At 47.3% G+C, this 16,196-nt stretch overlaps 1 long non-coding RNA gene across 2 annotated transcripts in view; it reads right to left on the bottom strand.

Moving 5' to 3' along the window:
* Positions 1–351: 351 nt before the first annotated feature.
* LOC103880325 overlaps positions 352–16,196 on the bottom strand; it is a 38,824-nt gene continuing 22,979 nt past the window's right edge. Inside the window, exon 4 of one of the 2 annotated variants that reach the window (XR_004179663.1) lies at positions 352–965. This is a non-coding gene — a long non-coding RNA (uncharacterized LOC103880325). Of the gene's footprint in view, positions 966–13,573; positions 13,740–16,196 lie in introns of those variants that run through there. The other variant, XR_004179664.1, reaches the window with a different exon arrangement.

The raw sequence follows: 16,196 nt of genomic DNA, 5'->3' as shown, positions 1-16,196 counted from the left end.
TATTCATATTACAAATTTCTTAGCTGTAGCTTAAATAATACTCTGCATTGTGGTTCAGGTTAGTGTTCTCGTCTTGAAAATCCCAATTTTAGCTCATTCCCTTTTCTGTACCATCCTCTCTCTCGCTCTCTGTTTTTTGTTTTGTTTTGTTTTTCATTTTTTTTGAGAGGGAGTCTTGCTCTTTTTGCCCAGGCCAGAGTGCAATGGATCTCAGCTCACCGCAACCTCTGCCTCCCGAGTTCAAGCGATTCTCCTGTCTCAGCCTCCCAAGTAGCTGGGATTATGGCATGAGACACCACGCCCAGCTAATTTTGTATTTTTAGTAGAGACAGGGGTTTCACCATGTTGGTCAGGCTGTTCTTGAACACCTGACTTCAGGTGATCTGCCCGCCTCGGTCTCCCAAAGTGCTGGGATGACAGGTATGAGCCACCACACCAGTCTCTTTTATGTTTGTAGAGAAGGGGTATTGCTCTGTGGCCCAGGCTAGAGTGCAGGAGCACGATCATAGTTCACAGCAACTTCCGACTCCTGGGCTCAAATGATCCTGCCGCCTTGGCCTCCCAAAGTGCTGGGATTACAGGCATGAGCCACTGCACCCAGGCATCATCCTCTTTTCTTATTCCTTGATTTCTCTGCTGTAGTTGCCTCCTTGTATCAAATTCTTTGTCCTATTCAAACTGAGTTATTTGTCTTCACCACAGCAAGCATGCAAAGTTGATTCTCAAATGCTCAATCTTTGCCCCAGAATTAATAAGGAACATTGCGTCACTCCATGATGCTCAGTAAAATGCAAGTAACACAAAATCCAGCTCAAGTTGGTTTAGGCAATACGAAGGATTTCTTGGCACCTGTAACTGAAGAAGAGTCCAGACGTTGGGTGAAGTTCATGTGCTGTTTCATCAGGAGTCTGACCGTGTTTCTGTTCAGTTTTCTGAGCTCTGCCCTCCTCTGAGTCAGCTCCATCCTAGGATGGTGGGAAGATCCCAAACCCCATATCACTTTAGAAGAAGCTGTTTCTTCATCCCTCGCTCTTGAGAGTGAGGAAATGTTTCATGAAAAGATGCTAAATAGGGCCGGGTGTGGTGGCTCACAACTAATCCCAGAACTTTGGGAGGCTGAGGCCGGCGGATCACGAAGTCAGGAGTTCGAGACCAGTCTGACCAATATGGTGAAACCCCACCTCTACTAAAAATACAAAAACATTAGTCAGGTGTGGTGGCACACACCTGTAATCCCAGCTACTCAGGAGGTTGAAGCAGGAGAAATGCCTGAGTCTGGGAGGCGGAGGTTGCAGTGAGCCAAGATCGCGCCACTGCGCTCCAGCCTGGGCAACAGATCAAGACTGCCTCAAAAAAAAAAAAAAAAATTAGCTGGGCGTTGTGGTGGGCTCCTGCAATCCCAGCTACTCAGGAGTCTGAGGCAGGGAGAATTGCTTGAACCCGGGAGGCAGAGGTTGCAGTGAGCTGAGATCACGCTACTTCACTCCAGCCTGGGCAACAGAGTGAGACCCTGTCTTTAAAAAAAAAAAAGCATAATGAGATACCACTTCATATCCACTAGGATGACTAATACTCAAAAACAGAATAATAAATGGTGAGGATATGGAGAAACAGAGATACTCCCAAATTGCTGGTAGGAAAGTAAAATAAGGCCTGCCACTTTGGAAAGTGGTTAGAAAGTTTAATAAAAATGTAAACATAAATTCATCCGGCAATTTTATTCCTAGGTATTTCTGACTGAGAGGAATGAAAGCATATGTTTACACAAAGTAACATAAACTCCCCTGCTGAGTAGCTGGGATTACTGGTGCTTGCCACCACACCCAGCTAATTTTTGTATTTTTAGTAGAGATGGGGTTTCATCGTGTTGGCCAGGCTGGTCTCGAACTCCTGACCTGAGGTGTGATCCACCTGCCTCAGTCTCCCAAAGTGCTAGGATTACAGGTGTGAGCCACCTCGACCAGCCTAAAATTCAACTATTTGAATTATATATATGGTGTATATATAGATATATACATAACATATAAAATAAAATTCAATTATGTATATATTTTAATTAAACAAATCTTTTTGTTCTGATGGGGTCTCACTATGATGCTTGGGTAGGTCTCGAACTCTTGAGCTCAGGATATCCTCCTGCCTCAGTCTTCCAAAGTGCTGGAAGGTGTGAGCCACCATGCCTAGCCAATGGTTGAATGGTGTATGTGTGTGTGTGTGTGTGTGTGTATACATATATACATACACATATACATTTTTTTTTTTTTTTTTTTGAGACGGAGTCTCGCTCTGCTGCCCGGGCTGGAGTGCAGTGGCCGGATCTCAGCTCACTGCAAGCTCCGCCTCCCGGGTTCACGCCATTCTCCTGCCTCAGTCTCCCGAGTAGCTGGGACTACAGGCGCCCGCCACCTCGCCCGGCTAGTTTTTTGTATTTTTTTTAGTAGAGATGGGGTTTCACCGTGTTAGCCAGGATGGTCTCGATCTCCCGACCTCGTGATCCGCCCGTCTCGGCCTCCCAAAGTGCTGGGATTACAGGCTTGAGCCACCGCGCCCGGCCCACATATACATATTTTAAAGAGTGATCTTCATCAGAAATTCTGGATGAAAAAAAGGAAATAAAAGTTTTAAAAAGAAGAATAAGGAAACGTTTTCCAAAATGCCTCTGACAAATTACCTCTTGTGATTTATTGGCCCAAGGTGTGGCATGGGGACTGGCTTGCACTGACTGGCTTCGTCTGGGTTCTAGACGGGAGCAGCTGGTCATGGGAGCTGGGGCTATCACGAGTGCCCGTGAAGCATGTGGGCTGTGGGTAGGGACCATTACCTAATCAAAAATCAGAGGATTGCAAGAAGGTGGAAGTGGACACTAGGTGGACAACCACTAAGGTGTCATTTACACCCAAGACTGGCCACTTGATACAGACCCCTCCCCCTGCATTCTCCAGCCCGTTATCCACATCCTGTCTCCTACTTCTCTGCCCACTATGGCAAAGGGAGGCAGAGTAGGGGTGGGAAGAGTCACTGCCTAAAACATGGCTTTCCTGCAGGGTGACCAGCTGTCCTGGGACTGAGTGCTTTTCTGGGACATGGGACCGAAGGTGCTAAAACTGGGGAAGTTCCAGGTGAACTGGGAGGGGTTGGTCACCTGGTCACCTCACCAAATAGAAACAAAGAAGCACTCCTAATGAACTATGAATCTTGTCATCAAGCACCAATGGCTGCCAACACCACAAAGAGACAATCGGTCATTGTGTGTCTGTGAGGAAAGCATGCTCAACACTATTTTTGAAATATTTTTTGACAAAAAGATTGAACATAAATACAAACAAGCCTATAGATCCAACTACCAATTCACAGGAAATACAGAGACTGTGGGGTGTTTAAAATGGAAACTTGCTGGGCGTGGTGGCTCACGCCTGTAATCCCAGCACTTTGGGAGCCCAAGGTGGGTGGATCACCTGAGGTCAGGAGTTTGAGAGCAGCCTGGCCAACGTGGCGAAACCCCTTCTCTACTAAAAATATAAAAATTAGCCGGATGTGGTGGCAGGCGCCTGTAGTCCCAGCTACTTGGGAAGCTGAAGCAGGAGAATTGCTTGAACCTGGGAGGTGAAGTTTGCACTGAGCCAAGATCTTGCCACTGCACTCCAGCCTGGACAACAGAACAAGACTCTGTCTCAGAAAAAAAAAAAAAAAAAAAAAAAAAAAATCCAAGGGGAAGTAGACAAGAGTAAAGGTAAGTTAAGCTTGACCCTCCTTGGTTGATAATTTTTGAAGCCCAGTGATGGTAGATGCTACTCTCTTTACTTTTTGAGATGTTGACATGCTGCTGCATAATGAAAACAATGAGGAGAGGCTCGGCATCTCTTTCTCTCTGTGTAACGCTGTGAACGGGTTTGCATGGTCCATTCCCTTCCTCCCCTAGCCCATGGGCTTCTCTGAGTCACAAGTGCACCAGCGTCTCAACAGAAATTAGAATGTCACAGATCAGGAAATTTTCCAAAATTTTGGTGAAGAACAAAGTCAACTTTTCGTTTTGCCAAATTAAAATAAAACTTCTCATCTACTCTCAGCATAATTTCATGTAAATATCAAGAACATAATTTCAGAACTGAGCTGGGCTTTCAACCGCCTATGATTCGCTTCTGAACAAACTGGCTTCAGTGTCTCTGTTTCCTCAATTTGTCCTGAAACTGGCAACGTACACACCCCGGAGACAGGAAGGAAGGCTTTGAGGACTGACTGCTCCCACTTTGCACTTCCCTTCTTGATGATAAGAGACGGACTTGGACGCTGCTGTCGTTATAAAGTGCAGGGCTGAGAAATTATAAGCTGCTCAAGCAGTGCAGGTGTGGGTCCCCCTACATCGAGTACTTCGGGGTTCATGCCACTGCTGTGGCGTGAGCCACCGCGCCCGGCCATGCCTAGCTAATTTTTAAAATTTTTTGTAGAACTGAGCTCACTGCAACCTCCGCCTCCTGTATTCAAGAGATTCTCATGCCTCAGCCTCCCGAATAGCTGGGAATACAGGCGTGCACCACCACACCCAGCTAATTTTTTGTACTTTAGTAGAGGTTGGGTTTCATCATGTTGGTCAGTCTGGTCTCAAACTCCTGACCTCAAGTGATCCACCCACCTCGGCCTCCCAAAGTGCTGGGATTATAGGCATGAGCCCCCTTGCCCAGCTGCTGCATCTGTTTTTTTTTCCACCTCCTGGGTTCAAGCGATTCTCCTGCCTCAGCCTCCCGAATAGCTGAGATTACAGGTGCCCATCACCATGTCCGGCTAATTTTTGTACTTTTAGTAGAGACAGGGATTCATACTGTTGCCCAGGCTGATCTTGAACTCCTGGTCTCAAGTGATCCACCTGCCTTGGCCTCCCTAAGTGCTGGGATTACAGGTGTGAGGCACCAAACCCAGGCTGAGTAGCTAGGACTGTGGGTGAATGTCCTCATGCCTAGCTAATTTTTTTTTTTTTTTGAGATGGAGTCTCACTCTGTCGCCCAGACTGGAGTGCAGTGGTGCCATCTCGGCTCACTGCAAATTCCGCCCCTCAGGTTCATGCCATTCTCCTGCCTCAGCCTCCTGAGTAGCTGGGACTACCGGCGCCTGCCACCACACCCGGCTAATTTTTGTATTTTCCTTGGCTCATGGCCCCACATCACTTTGACTTTGGTTCCCATTGTCACATTTACTTCTATGACTCTGAGACTACTTCCCCACTCTTTTCTTTTCTTTTTTTTTTTTTTGAGACAAAGTATCACTCTTGTCCCCCAGGCTGGAGTGCAATGACTCGATCTCAGTTCACTGCAGCTCCGCCTCCCAGGTTCAAGTGATTCTCCTGCTTCAGCCTCCTGAGTAGCTGGAATTACAGGCGCCTGCCACCACGCCCGGCTAATTTTTGTATTTTTAGTAGAGACAGGGTTTCACTATGTTGGCCAGGCTAGTCTCGAACTCCTGACCTCAGGTGATCCACCTGCCTCTGCCTCCCAAAGTGCTAGGATTGCAGGTGTGAACCACCATGCCCAGCCCTTCCCCACTCTTTTAAGAAGCCATTTGAATGGGCTTATTTCACTGGACACATCTGAATAACCCATGATCTTCTTATCTCAAAATCTCTCTCTCTCTTTTTGAGATAGGGTCTCGCTCTGTCATCCAGGCTGGAATGCAGTGGTGCAGTCATAGCTCCCTGCAACCTCCAACTTCTGTGCTCAAGCCATCCTCCTGCCTGTCTCCCAAGCAGCTGGAACTACAGGCACATACCACCATGCCCGGCTAATTTTTAAATTGTTTGTAGATACGGGCTCTCGCTATATTGCCCAGGGTGGTCTCAAATTCCTGGCCTCAAGCAATCCTCCTGCCTCAGTCTGTCAAAGTGCTGGGATTACAGGCTTGAGCCATGACATGCCGCCTCAATATCTTTAGCTGAATCTCCAAACTCATCTGCAACATCCCTTTTGCCACATAAGGTCACATATTCGCAGGTTCTGGGGATCAGGAAGTGGATATTTTTAGGAACCATTATTCTGCCTAACATTCCATGTGTCCACAGTTTTGGTTTATAACAATTTATCTGGGAGATAGCCAGAAAAATAAGTCTATTTCCTGTCTTCAAATGTCATCATTCTGTTGGTAAGACAAAATATTTACGCAGTAAACAGAAACACAGGCAGCACGGTCAGGGCTGCTGTGGGAGAGAGAGATAATAGATTGAGTTGATATAGATGAGGATGAATGTGGGATCCTTTTGTCTCTCCCAGTATCTCCCCTCCACAGACCTACAGGTTATTGCCTTGTAGGCTGGCCCCTGCCCACTGTGAACGCCGCCCCCAGGAACTGTGGTGTGGATGTTGTACCCTGGAGGTGTATAACAGCTTCCCTGCCTCATCCCCACACAGGAAGGAGGGAGCTCTGGGGAAAGGTGAGATGGACTCTCCCACCAGATCACCAGAGGCCCTCGCTTTCTGCTTTGACTGATGCTTTACTGAGGTAGGAGGTGGGACTCAACTCCAGGGGTGGGGCTCAGACACCGGACCCAGTTGAGGACTAGGCAGCTTTCCATCAGACATGCCCACCAGTGTGCCATGTCAGTTTACCATCACCATGGCAACACTCCAGGGCTTACTGCCCATTTCCTGGCAATGCCCTGAGGACCCAAAAGTTACCACCCCTTCCCTAGAAATTCTGCATAAACCACTACTTAATCGGCATATTATTAATTAATTAATTATTTGAGATGGAGTCTTGCTCTGTCATCAGGCTGGAGTTCAGTGGCACGAACTCGGCTCGCTGCAACCTCTGCCTCCTGGGTTCAAGCGATTCCCCTGCCTCAGCCTCCTGAGTAGCTGGGATTACAGGTGCGCACCACCACGCCCTCCTAATTTTTTGTATTTTTTAGTAGAGACAGGATTTCACCGTGTTGGCCAGGATGGTCTTGATCTACTGACTTCGTGAATCCGCCTGCCTAGGCCTCCCAAAGTGCTGGGATTACAGGCATGAGCCACCGCGCCCAGCTTTAACCTGCATGTTATTAAAAGTGGGTATATGGCCAGGCACGGTGGCTCACACCTGTAATCCCAGCACTTTGGGAGACCAAGGTGGGTGGATCACCTGAAGTCAGGAGTTCAAGACCAGCCAACATGGTGAAACCGCATCTCTTCTAAAAATACAAAAAATTAGCTGGGTGGTGCATGCCTGTAACCCCAGGTACTCGGGAGACTGAGGCAGGAGAATCGCTTGAGCCCGGGAGGTAGAAGTTGCAGCGAGCCGAGATCACACCACTGCACTCCAGCTTGGGCAACAAGAGTAAAACTCTGTTTCCACAAAAAAAAAAAAAAAAAAAAAAAGAAAGAAAGAAAAAGAAAAAGAAAAAGAAAAAAAGGGTGTAGCTGGGCACGGTGGCTCATGCCTGTAATCCCAGCAATTTGGAAGGCTGAGGCAAGCAGATCACCAGCCTGGCCAACCTGATGAAACCCCGTCTCTAACTCCATCTCTACTAAGAATACAAAAATTAGCTGGACATGGTTGTGGATGCCTGTAATCTCAGCTACTCGGGAGGCCGAGGCAGGAGAACTGCCTGAACCCAGCAGGTAGAGGTTACAGTGAACTGAGATCACGCCACGGCACTCCAACCTGGGAAACAAAAAGTTAACCATATGACCCAGCAATTCCACTCCTAGGTAAATACCCAAGAGCACTAAAAACGCCTGTGCACTCAAAAACTCATGCACAAATGCCCATAGCATTGTTAATGTCGGTACTGTCATTACTCTCTGTTATAGCCAAAAAGTGCAGACATCCCAAATGTCCCTCAACTAATGAATGGATAAAGAAAATGTAGTCTACCCATACAATGAAATAGTATTTGGCCATAAAAAGGAATGAAGTGGGCGCAGGGGTTCACACCTGTAATCCTAGCACTTTGGGAGGACTGCTTGAGGACAGGAGTTCGAGACCAGCCTAGTCAACATGGTGAAACCCCATCTGTACTAAAAATGTACAAAAATTAGCTGGGCGTGGTGGCAGGTGCCTGTGTCCCAGCTACTCGGGAGGCCGAGGCAGGAGAATCACTTGAACTCGGGAGGCAGAGGTTGCAATGAGCTGAGATCATCCCCCTGAACTCTAGCCTGGATGACAGAGCGAGACAGTCTAAAAAAGAAAAAAAAAAAAAAAAGGAATGAAGTGCATGCTACAATATGGATAGACCCTGAAAACATGCTGAGCAAAAGGAAGATAGACACAGAAGATGACAAAGTGTATGATTCCATTTATAGGAAATGTACAGAACAGGCAAATCCAGAGACAAAAATGGATTGCTGGTTCCTGGGGGCTGGGAAGTGAATGGAAGGACATGGGGAGTGACTTTTTTTTTTTTTTTTTAAGACAGACTCTTGCTCTGTTGCCCAGGCTGGAGTGCAGTGGCGCAATCTCTGCTCACTGCAAGCTCCGCCTCCTGGGTTCATGCCATTCTCCTGCCTCAGCCTCCTTAGTAGCTGGGACTACAGGTGCCTGCCGCCATACCCGGGTAATTTTTTTGTATTTTTTAGTAGAGACGGTGTTTCACCATGTTAGCCAGGATGGTCTTGATCTCCTGACCTCGTGATCCGCCTGCCTCGGCCTCCCAAAGTGCTGGGATTACAGGCATGAGCCACCATGCCTGGTCTTTTTTTTTTTTTTTTGAGATGGAGTCTTGCTCTTGTTGCCCAGACTAGAGTGCAGTGGCACGATCTCAGCTCTGCCTCCCAGGTTGAAGCGATTCTCCTGCCTCAGCCTCCTGAGTAGCTGGGACTACAGGCGTGCACCACCATGCCCAGCTAATTTTTCTATTTTTTGTAGATATGGGGTTTCACCAGGTTGGCCAGGCTGGTCTCAAACTCCTGACCTCGTGATCTGCCCACCTCATTCTCCCAAAGTGCTGGGATTACAGGAGTGAGCCACTGTGTTTGGCCTCCTCTCTCCCCCTCCACCTCCCCTCCCCTTCCCTCTCCTCCCCTTCTCTTTCCTCCCCTTCCCTCTCTTTTTTTTCTTTTCTTTCTTGCAAGGGCTCACTCTTTCACCCAGACTGGAGTGCAGTGGTGAAACCATAGCTCACTGTAGCCTCCCTCAGACTCCTGGCCTCAACCAATCCTCTTGCCTCAACTTCCCAAGTAGCTGGGACTACAGGTATGCACCATCACACCTGGACAATTTTTTTTTTTTTACTTTTGTAGAGATGCAAGTCTTGCTATGTTGCCCAGGCTGGTCTCAAACTCCTGGGCCCTAGTAATCCTCCCACCTCGGACTCTCAAACTGCTGGGATTACAGGTGTGAGTCACTGCACCTGGCCAGTGTAGGATTTCTTTGGGGAATGATGAAAATATTCTAAAATTGATTGTGGTGAGATGCTGCAACTCTGGATATACTAAAAACCATGGAATTGTTCACTTTAAAGGGTGAATTTTATAGCATGTAAATTACATCTCAACAAAGCTGTTTTTACAGAAAGGACGAAATAGACAAGTAAATTTTGAGGCCGTTGTATTTGTCACACAGCTCTCACGCACTAAGTAATCCTTACTGAAACTCACATCATAATGGAAGTCTCACAGAACTCTGCTATTCCCACAGGTCCAGGACAGACCAGTTGGAGGCTGAGGACTCATTCTAGTCATGTCCAGACCCAGAGTCTGTTGCCTGGGGGCTGTGGGCTTGGCAGAGCCTATTTTGATGTGGTGGTATCAAGTCTCTCTTCTGGATACCTCAATTAGTTGCTTGCAGCCTGTCTTTGTTGCTGTTTGCAGTGGTGTTTTACTACCTTGTTGAGAGATCTGCAAAGTTCATGCTTTCGCCGAGCAATCTGAACAGTATGTAATCTGGTTGAGTTCCTGTACTTGGTTGCAGTTAGAAACAGTCCTGCCCTCTTCCTACTACAATTTCTCCTGGACTCTGGAAGGCTGGAGGCAAGGGATACGCCTTCCCCTTTCTCCTCCCTGCCTCTTTACTATCCATTCATCTGTTAGACCTTAAACCGTGCTTAACACTAACATTCTCTCCAGAGGCCAAATGAAATTTACCACTGATGCAGGGCAAGTGAGCCCCAAAGTGGGGCTTAGCCCATGAGGGTTCTTGTCTTTGCCCAGGAAAGAACTGAAGGGCAAGCGGAGGTAAAATAAAACAGCTTTATTAAAGCAGTGGTGTTACAACTCCTTAGGTGTTACAGCTCTGTGACTGTTCCTGCAGAATCAGGCTACCCTGTAAGCAGGGAGTAGCCACTCAGGCAGTTTTGCAGTCACATTTATACCCACTCTTTTCCTTTTTTTTTTTTTTTTTTTTGACATGGAGTCTCACTCTGCTGCCCAGGCTGGAGTACAGTGGCATGATCTTGGCTCACTGCAACCTCTGCCTCCCAGGTTCAAGTGATTCTCCTGCCTCAGTCTCCTGAGTAGCTGGGATTACAGGTGCGTACCACCATATCTGACTAATTTCTGTATTTTTACTAGAGACGGGGTTTCATCATGTTGGCCAGGCTGGTCTCAAACTCCCAACCTCAGGTGATCCACCTGCCTCAGCCTCCCAAAGTGCTGGGATTACAGGTGTGAGCCACGGCACCCAGCTTGAGCATCTTTTATTTAAAAATTAAAAAAATGCCGGGCACAGCGGCTCATGCCTGTAATCCCAGCACTTTGGGAGGCTGAGGCAGGCAGATCGCCTGAGGTCAGGAGTTTGAGACCAGCCTGACCAACACGGAGAAACCCCGTCTCTACTAAAAATACAAAATTAGCCGGGCATGGTGGTGCATGCCTGAAATCTCAGCTACTCAGGAGGCTGAGGCGGGAGGATCACTTGAACCCGGGAGGCGGAGGTTGTGGTGAGCCGAGATCTCGCCATTGCACTCCAGCCTGGGTGACAAGAATGAAACTCCGTCTCAAACAAACAAACAGAAACTGAGCATTTTTGAGTGTGCTTCCTGGCTATTTGTACCTCTTCCTTAGAGAAATGTCTTTTCAGACTCTTGGCCCATTTAAAAATCAGGTACATTTAATCTTTTAAAAAACTATTATGTTTTTTAGAGAAGGGTGTCTTGTTATATTGTCTGGGCTGGGCCGGAACTCCGGGGGTCAAGCAGTCCTCCTGCCTCAGCCTCCTGAGTAGCTGGCATTACAGGCACATGACACCACACCTAGCCAAGTACATTTGATTTTGAATGATCTCCTCAACAATAATATACTGGAGCCACTCTCTATGTTTGTTTTCCTCAGACATCTCAGGGATGAACAGAGCCACTATGCAGTAATGCTTCACGGTGGGCATTCTGAAGTCAGATGGACTGCATTTGAATCCCAGCGTAGCTACTTATTAATATGCGATCTTCATCATTCTCTCTGGACCTCGGTTTTACCCACCTACACAATGCAGATGGAAATATTAGCTACTTTAGGCCAGGTGCACTGGCTCACACCTATAATCCCAGCACTTTGGGAGGTCAAGGCAGGCGGATTGCTCGAGGCCAGGAGTTCCAGACCAGCCTGGTCAACACAGCAAAACCCCAACTCCACCCAAAATACAAAAATTAGCCAGGCGTGGTGGCACATGCCTGTAGTCCCAGCTATGCTGGGAGGCTGAGACATGAGAATCACTTGAACCTGGAAGGCGGAAGTTACAGTGAGCTGAGATTGCGCCACTGGACTCCAGCCTGGGTGACAGAGTGAGAGTTTCTTAAAAAAAAAAAGAAAAGAAAAAAAGAAGAGTTGCCGGGTGCAGTGGCTCACACCTGTAATCCCAGTACTTTGGGAGGCTGAGGCGGGTGGATCGCCTGAGGTCGGGAGTTTGAGACCAGCCTGGGCAACACGGTGAAATCCTGTCTCTACTAAACATACAAAATTAGCTGGGTGTGGTGGCGGGTGCCTGTAATCCCAGCTACTCAGGAGGCTGAGACATGAGAATTGCGTGAACCCGGGAGGCGGAGGTTACAGTGCGCCAAAATCGCGCCACTGCACTCTGGGCGACAAGAGCGAAACTCTGTCTCAAAAAGAAAAGAAATATTAACTACTTTAGAGGTTTGTTGTGAGCATTGAAAAAGGCAGTGATTTGTTGGGTGTGGTGGCTCATGTCGGTAATCGTAGCACTTTGGGAGGCTGAGGTGGGTGGATTGCTTGAGGCCAGGATTTGCAGACCAGCCTGGGCAACATAGCAAGACACTGTGTCTACAAAAAATTTGAAAATCAGCTGAGTGTGGTGCCTGCTGCATGCCTGTAATCCCAGCTTCTTGTAGGGGGGAGGGGGCTGAGATGGGAGGATTGCTTGAGCCCGGGAAGTCAAGGCTGCTGTGAGCCATGATGCTGTGATCAGGCCACTGTACTTCAGCCTGGGCAACAGAGTGAGACCCTGTCTCAAAAAAAGAAAAGGAGACAGAAAGGAAGGAAGGAAAAAAGACAGTGATTGTCAAAGGCTTTGGTAAGGGCTCAGTAAATGTCAGCCACAACAGTAATGACATCAACACTTGCTAAGCCTTTTCTGTTTTACTACTGTGCACGTTGGTGACGTCATGCAATCAACTCGGCAACCTTGCAAAATAGGTATCATCATCTCCACTTACAAGCAAGAAACTGAGGCTTAGCAAGGTGAAGTCGTGTGAGCAGAGCTACATAGCTGGTAGGTGGCAAAGCAGATTCCCACCCAGGCTCCTGTGACTCCTGGGTCCTCCTCAGATGTTAGCCTCAGTCAAGTTTTTAGCCCAAATCTTCATCTCCTCTTGCCAGGATTTCTGCTATTCAAATGCAATCACGGGAATCAGAAAAGAACCCAGATAAATACATCAGCAGCAGCTTATTCAGGCAGAGAAAACATACAGCAGCCCCGAGAATGCAGCTCATCTTGCTTTGGGCTTACTTTTGAGTGAAAGGTTCTCTTAGCCAAGCCCTGGCCAGTCTCCTCATTCAGCCCAGACTCTCAGAGCCTTATGGAGCTGGCTGGACAGCAGTGGAAGTAAAGGGCAGCCTTGCTCCCTCTTCTTTAACATCGTTTAGGATTTCTGTGTAGTTCCTCAGAGCGACATTGGGTGTCACCTTTGAGTTACCTGAAGCCAGTTTCCCCCAGAGGTTGATGAGTGTGTCCTTTTCCCAGAGTTTCTGGTTGTCTAAGATCTATCTGCTTTGGAGATACAGTACATTCATTGCCAATACTTGTGCCCCCGACTTCACAGGAATATCTCGTTCTCATTTGTCCTGAAAGAAGAGTGTTCTCTGCAACCACATAAGCCTTGAATTTGTTTTTTAATTAATTTTTTTTTTGAGATGGAGTCTCTCTCTGTCACCCAGGCTGGAGTGCAGTGGCACGATCTTGGCTCATTGCAACCTCCACCTCCTGGGTTTAAGCGATTCTCCTGCCTCAACCTACTGAGTAGCTGGGATTACAGGCGCCCGCCACCACCCGTGGCTAATTTTTGTATCTTTAGTAGTAGTGATGGGGTTTCGTCCTGTTGGCTGGGCTTGTCTTGAACTCTTGACCTCAGTTGATCTGCCCACCTCAGCCTCCCAAGGTGCTGGGATTACAGGCATGAGCCACTGTGCCCAGCCTAATTAATTTTTTTTCTAAGAGATAGGGTATCACTATGTTGTCCAGGCTGGTCTTGAACTCTTGGGCTCAAAGCAATCCTCTTGCTGCAGCCTCCAAAAATGCTCAGATTATAGGCCTGAGCCACGATGCCCACTAAGCCTTGAATTTCAAGATGGGCTTCATGCCTGATGACTTTGCAAATGACTTCTCTTCTGTGGAAAGGAGGATGCTAACATAAGGACGAGAGAGAGTTTATGCAAAGTCCCTACCAACTCAGAGCCCTTTTCTCCCTATGTTCTTTGCACTCTGCCCACACATCGGTTTCCAAGCCTGGCTGTGAGTAACAGTGAACAACTCAGGGGCCAGGACTCTTTTCGATCGCTCCCTCCTTCCTCTCATCCTCCATCCCTTCCTTCTTCCTTCCGCCCCATAAATATTTACCAAGTAGATATTACGTGTCAGACACTGGGAACATAACAGAGAACGAAACAAAAGTTCTCTTTCTTTGTAGAATTTACACTGAAACTTCTTATTTCTCTGTATGTTCTCAGCAGCATCTAAGCTGAGAACATACAGAGAAACAAGACATTGAATGGCTTGGCTAACCCTCTTCCTTTCTAGTTTTTCCTATCCATATACTAACATATATACATGATTTTTTTGTATGTAAAATATATTTTATTGTTCTTTAAAAGGATTCAGGGTTTGGTTTTAAATCAGACTGCACACCTTTCAAATCAATTTGACATCTCTCTCACTGTGTCAAACTGGCTTCAGTTAGCAATACCTCATTAAATCCAAAAGAAAAAAAATGCTTTAATTTTAAGGAAGAAAATTCAGTTTTGAGAACACTAACATTAGTCTGTAATTCAAAACAAAGTGAGGGCTAATGTTTCATGATTCTTTATACATCCTTCTCCTCAACACAGAACCAGGGAAGTAGCAGGCACTGGCACTGATACTGACGGACACTGCAAGCACACACACCCAGCCCCCAAACAACAAAATTCAGAGTATGTCAAAGGCAAAAGGTTTGTTATGGTATTGATCGAAACCCCCGGAGTCCGTCGGGCATCTCATGCCTGTAATCCCAGCACTCTGGGAGGCCGAGGTGGGCGGATGAGGAGGTCAGGAGATCAAGACCATCCTGGCTAATGAGGTCAGGAGATCAAGACCATCTTGGCTAACTAGGTCAGGAGATCAAGACCATCCTGGCTAATGAGGTCAGGAGATCAAGACCGTCCTGGCTAACAGGGGTGAACCCCATCTCTACTAAAAACAAAAAGAAAAAAATTAAGTGGCTCACACCTGTAATCCCAAGCACTGGGAGGCAGAAGTAGAAGTGAGATCCACAAAGATCAGGAGATCACTTGACCACAGTGAAACCCAAGTCTCTACTAAAAAAAAAAATACAAAAAATTAGCGAGCAGTGGGCAGGCACCTGTAGTCCCAGCCTTGGGAGGCAGAGGCAGGAGAATGGCTTTTGGGAACCGGGGAGGCCCGGAGCTTGCAGTGAGCCGGGATGGGTGCCACTGCACTCCAGCCAGTGGGACAGAGAGGGCAGGACTCATTAAAAAGAAAAAAAAGTGGCTGAAGTGAGGTGGTGGGTGCCTGTAGTCCCAAATTTTCAGGAAGAGGATGAGGAGCAGGAGCAGCATGAACCGGGGAAACCGACGCTTCCAGTAAGCGAGATCAAACCCACTGCACTCCAGCCACAGACGATAGAGCAAGACTCATCTCAAAAAAAAAAAAAAAAAAAAAAAAAGCAAGAAACCCCTGGAGTCAACAGTCTCAGCAGGTATCTTCAAGGTTTTGATCTTGAATCTATATGAAAGAATCTATTGTCATGTACATGATATTTACATTTCAAATGGAAATAGGACCCATCTTAATAACATTCGATGACTAACCCCTACACCTGAAACTTAATAGGGTACTATGGCCACCCTCCCTCCCTCCCTCCCTCCCTTCCTTCCTTCCTTCCTCTCTCTTTCTTGTCTCTCTCTCTCTCTCTCTGCCTTCCTTCCTTCCTTCCTTCCTTTTTTTTTTAAGATGGAGTCTCGCTCTGTCACCCAGGCTGGAGTGTAGTGGTGCAATCTCGGCTCACTGCAACCTCCGCCTCCCGGGTTCAAGCGATTCTCCTGCCTCAGCCTCCCAAGTAGCTGAGACTACAGGCACATGCCACCATGCCTGGCTAACTTTTTGTATCTTTAGTAGGGACGGGGTTTCACCGTGTTAGCCAGGACGGTCTCGATCTCCTGACCTCATGATTCACCTGCCTCGGCGTCTCAAAGTGCTAGGATTACAGGCGTGAGCCACCGCGCCTGGTGTGAGATGCAAACATTTTTCTTAGTTTATTTTTTGCTTTCATATCATCCTTTGTTTTATTTACTTATTTATTTACTTTAATTTTTTTTTTTTTTTTTGAGATGGAGTCTCTTGCTCTGTGGTCTGGGCTGGAATGCAGTGGCGCAATTCTCCTGCCTCAGCCTTTGGAATAGCTGGGATTACAGGTGCACGCTAACATGCCCGGCTAGTTTTTGTATTTTTAGTAGAGACGGGGTTTCACCAAGTTGGCCAGGCTAGTCTCCACCTCCTGACCTCAAGTGATTTGCCCATCTCGGCCTCCCAAAGTCCTGGGACTACAGGCATAAGCCACTGCACCCAGC

The sequence above is a fragment of the Papio anubis genome, chromosome 18, assembly GCF_008728515.1.
Source record: "Papio anubis isolate 15944 chromosome 18, Panubis1.0, whole genome shotgun sequence".
Lineage (NCBI taxonomy): Eukaryota > Metazoa > Chordata > Mammalia > Primates > Cercopithecidae > Papio > Papio anubis.
Note: the sequence above shows the minus strand (reverse complement) of the source record. Positions and strands in the feature narration are given on the sequence as shown.